Source organism: Limulus polyphemus, unplaced genomic scaffold, assembly GCF_000517525.1.
Source record: "Limulus polyphemus unplaced genomic scaffold, Limulus_polyphemus-2.1.2 Scaffold3656, whole genome shotgun sequence".
Lineage (NCBI taxonomy): Eukaryota > Metazoa > Arthropoda > Merostomata > Xiphosura > Limulidae > Limulus > Limulus polyphemus.
The window spans coordinates 68,123-73,529 of record NW_013669266.1 but is presented as its reverse complement, the minus strand read 5'-3'; positions in this window follow the sequence as shown (position 1 = coordinate 73,529).

The window sequence follows — 5,407 nt, the reverse complement described above, 5'->3', positions numbered from 1 at the left end:
CAGATAGCCCTCGTGTAACTTTGCGCGAAATTCAAAAACAAACAAACAGATGTCTCAATCTACTTGTTATCTGATTTTATCTAAAAAATTATGACATCCAAGGCGTAGGTTTATCCACTAGAACATCTATCCAATACGATGAGAGTTCTTGAGATTTAATCCTCGAGGATTGGTGGAGTGGTGGGTATGATGTAAAATACGGTGCACACATTAGTAGCCTGTTAGTGTTATGTTGTTTTTGTTTGTTTTTCTCTGGAATTCACTTATTTTCAAAAATAGACTAATTATATTTCTCCTTGACTTGGATAAGAAACGGTCTCTTAGTGATGAGTCAATTAAGGTGGTTAACACGACAGAATTAAGTTTTGAATTTGTTGCGCAAATAGAACGACGAAGTTTATTAGTAGTTCAATTACATAAATTGCGAGCAATAGCCCAGAAGCTGTTTGCTGCTCATTTGAAGCATTAAAAGCGTCCCCTAAACCTTAAAATGAAGCCTAGATTAAATAATCATCAAACAGCTATTGAACTTTTACTTGCAATTTAGGTAATTGAACTTTATTTAAACTTTCACGCTCAAATGTGTAATTCATTAACAGTGTTAGATTGACTAAAATGAAACTGTTCATCTCGATAGGTGACAGCTTTACACAGACAGACAAACACACAAAGATTTTACAGAGACACGTTCAACCATGTTAGTGTGATGAAGGGTAAAAATATTGATTCGGATAAAACATCGCTAAAACCAAACAGCGATCAAACTTCATGCAGTAGTTTTAAGTAGTACAAAAGTTTCAGTGTAACTATGTTGGCATGCATGTTGTTATAACAATGAAATTACTTTATTTCATAAGGATTCAAGAAATCCTAATGAACGAAAACATGCTTAAAAATTAACAATGGGTCTCAAATATTTAGTATAGACTGCTTTCAACACATGTTTTTCGTCAGCAAAAAAAAAAAAAAAAAGAAGAGAGAGGGAGGGAGAGGAAACTTTGTCGAATATATATATTAGAATTTAGGGTTACTATGATTTTATAACAGTTGGAAACTAAAAACATCATCGAAAAGCTTTACTGGGTTTGTTTAAATACTTAACTGAAACAATTTAGATCCATTAGGTATAATTTTATTGTTATATTATTTAAGTCTTATTTTAGAAAATTTATGATAATATAAATTGAAGCCTTGGTAATCATACAAGCAATATAAAGATTGTGGATAGTCAAATAGCTTCTCGGTGGCTTCGCGGTAAGTCTGAGGGCTTATAACTCTAAAAATTGGGATTTGATATCCGCAGTGAGAAGAGCACGTATAGTCCATTGTGTACCTTTGTGCTTAACAACAAACAAAAATGTCACATAAGCTGTTCTATTTTGGAGGATATATGGCCTTCACTTCACGCCCCACCCTCCGATGATCCACCTGTCTGAATTAGAGCGTGTGATTTCACTAGAATGGGGATTTATATTATATTTTTTTATCGAAATGTGTTGTTGTGTCTTGCATTTTTGGAAGTGTTTGTTTGTTATGAATTTATAAAATCAATGATGAGAATAAAAATAGTTTGGAAAACAAGATACGTAACTAGCATTCAAATCATAGTAAAGAAGTTTTGGTTTTATAAGTTGTGGCGTTTCGAAAAGGTCGGCATGGCCAGGTGGTTAGGGCGCTCGACTCGCAATCTGCGGGCCGCGGGTTCAAATCCCCGTCACACCAAACATGCTTGCCCTTTCAGCCGTGGTGGCGTTATAACGTGACGGTCAATACCACTATTCGTTGGTAAAAGAATAGCCCGAAAGTTGGCGGTGGGTGGTGATAACTAGCTGCCTTCCTTATAGTCTTACACTTCTAAATTAGGGACGGCTAGCGCAGATAGCCCTCGTGTAGCTTTGCGGGAATAATATAATAATAATAATTTTTTTAATTATAATAATATTTCATATATCTCCTCTTTAAATATCAGTTATATAAATGTGTGTGACAACCTCTTTTATTTGTCACTAACAGTTACATTTGTTTCATTCTTTGTATAGAACAAAAAACTCTACATTTCGTATTTTGTCTTTTTTTCACTGGCTCAGAAAAAGAATTTTCGAAGTTTCGTATGAAAGAAAGAAATCTGTCAAACATCGGTTATCTTAAAAAATACATTGAACATTAATTTATGTTATGAGTAAAAGAATTTACCACACTCTTTATTCATGACAGCCTAACTTCGCTAGAAAGTGGGAGAGGCAAAAAAACCCTAAGTCAATGTAAGGTAATTGTGAATAATAGTGTATGTACTATTAATGGAAGAAGCAGAAGAGGTACGTGCCCTTTCAACTCTATGTGTCTCTATTGTGAACTTATCTTTATTTCTAAAATGTACAAATTAACTCTAGATTTACGACACTTCTCACCGTTTAGTGTGAATAACTGAATTTACCGAAAATGTTTTATATTTCAGTTGAACAGGTGGGCGAACATTTACTCTGCAAACAGATTTTAAAATTTATAAATATACATAGCTCTGTTTATTTTGATTCAAGTAAATATACTGAATAAATAACTTGGTATTCTTAGTATGTATATTACTCTTAATGAGATATACCATCCTCCACTTTGTAAAACATAAACAAAAATGATAGACACCATCATATTTCTTTCAATTTCGTACAGCCATTGTGAGTTTTTATGTACTGTATTTTTAGCTGTATCCAACAAATAAGTTAAATTTAGGACTGAATAGAGAAACTTGGAGTAATTGAAATGGGTTCAAATGTATTTTGAGGAAATCAGCCATGAATAACAGCAGCCAATATTTTATTCAAAATAATTTATATTTCAAAATTTGAAATTTCTTTTAACTTTTATAATAATCTACATACATATTTTAATAGAAAAAAATGAGCTGGGAAGATGAAAAAAAAACAACAAGACATGTTAAGAATTGTTCATAAAAGAACAATTATAAACTAATAATTGAAGGTAGAAGAAAATAAATTGAATTATGCTGGATCACAGACACCTAGAATTCAGGTTTAACTTCCCCTAATTTTGATCTCTGACGAGAATGAAGAGAATAGCCCCCAGTGGCACAGCTATATGTCTGCGGACTTACACCGCTAGAAACCGAGTTTCGATACTCATGGTGGGCACAGCACAGATAACCGATTGTGCTTAACTTCATACAAAGAAAAAAAAAGGGAATCAGCTAGCAGAGTTCGTCACCACAAGTGCTTTATCCAGTTCGTTAAACTGGATAATGGAATTAACTGTCACTTTTATAATGCGTTTACATCTGATAATACGAAGCTTGTTCAGCGGCATTGCATCTCGAAACCTATGACTTCATGAACCACAGCCCGAAAAGTTAAAAACTTGGCCACGTCCGTCACTAGAAAAAGTTAAGTTTATTTACTGGTTCCTATTTAAGTTACTTTTTATGAAGAATTGAAGAAGAAAGAAACGAAATATAAATATTAGATTCCTCCAATCAAGTAGTTTGCATAACTTATTGAATCAATGCACGAAATATAGTGAGATTATAATTTGGAAAACTACCTAATTAAAGATACCTTAGGTGTGAAAAAAAGAAAAAAAGATGTGGACAGAATAAAATAAAAAGGATTGAGTGTGCGACTTACAGGAATGAAATCAAAACTGGCGGGCAAACTGGAAGCTACACTTATCAAGACACACGGTAGTGTGTCGTGCGGCCAAAACAACCTGCTGCAGGACACACAGCGTGTTATTGAAATGAATGATAGTTTAGCAGACTGTGGTAATCCAAACTATCACATATTTTCAGTGGATGTGATCTGCTGAACTCTTACTTCACATACCAAATTTCAAGGCAATCCATTCAGAAATATATAACATATCCAATTTTGATTGAGTTTTTCTCTTTTTTTTTTCTTTCACAACAAAAGTGCGAAACTTTATTTGATAGAAAAATATATTTAACTTTTATGGATTTTTTTTCAAACTTGGTACAGTGATATATCTTTTCATCCTACAATTATGAGCCTCACTTGGTGTAATTAAGGGTTGTTTTGTAAGCCTGGTTTAATCACATAGAACTAACGTCGCATATAGTTCTACGGATATAAAACGAAGAACAATTATACAGGGGTCGTTGTTTTAATTGAATATTTTAGAACTAGTGCACGAAGCACGTGCCTTAAGCCACCATTACAGTAAAACATCATTTAATAGCAGTTTACAAAAATCGAATCTCCAAAAGCTTTAAAGAATTCATCCTTTTAGGACCTTTAGTTTTTCTAAACGTCAAAGTTCTTGTGTTTTATTGAGTAACCTTTTGTAGCAGCAAATTATCGTAGTTTACGTCATTTCAGTTACCTTCATAATTAATTCTGTTCCACCGTCCACCGTCTTAATGCTTGTATCATCATATAAATAAATGTGTGCACTCATAATTATGACAATAAATAATTTTATATTCTTGTCCTGATAATTAATATTTTTATATTATCTTTTTCCATGTTTTTTTTTGTCATTTTACTGATTTGTATTTTGCGGATCTTAAAATATTGTATCACTACTTATATTATAGACATCATACATATGTACATATGTCAATAACTGGTGGTCATAAACAGTAAAAATCAGTTATATTTTATTATTTTGAAATGGATGATAATTTTCAGATATCACTAGACGCTTGTACGAAGTTACGTTGAGTTTTAAATACCGTATGTTAGCATTAACATTGGTGTTAGTTTTCGAGCGCAAAGCTACACAATATTTGTCCTCCAACGAGACAGCAGTAAATTTACTGTTTTACTGATTGATAATTTCTGCAATTTATCCATCCTGAAGATGACAATTCCAGAACCGAGGCCTAAGATAACTACATTCTGTAACATTTCATAGACACAGCTAGAAACTTGCCTTTTCACTCATGTTCAGTCTATCCCCATTTATTAGAATATAGTGACTATCCATTGGCTGATGGTCTTAATTTGAGGTCTGATATACTACGAAAACTAGCAGTGATTTGGCTGTTCTTGTATCCAATATAAACTCGATCTCTCACCCCTTTACTACTATAGGTACACGACAAGCTCCATTAAATATTCAAAGAAAGTTAGGCTGACCACCAAACCATATTCAGCACAACCTATCTTCTTGGCTCCCTCAAGTCGGTGAACAGATTCAACGTGGGCTTTATTATTTGATAAAGTCCAAGGATGAAGTGTCTAAGCTCAGGATTGGGCATTAGATTACTTACTCCTGAGACCAACCATTCCAGGTTTTTACCTGCCTGAAATGCTTAAGGAAATTGTTAAGGTCTTCTTTCACTGCACCTTAAAACATCAAGTTTAAAATCTGCTTCATATCACTCACAGAGATCTGTGATTGTGACCAAAGATTCTCCATTTGAAGTTCTTAGCCA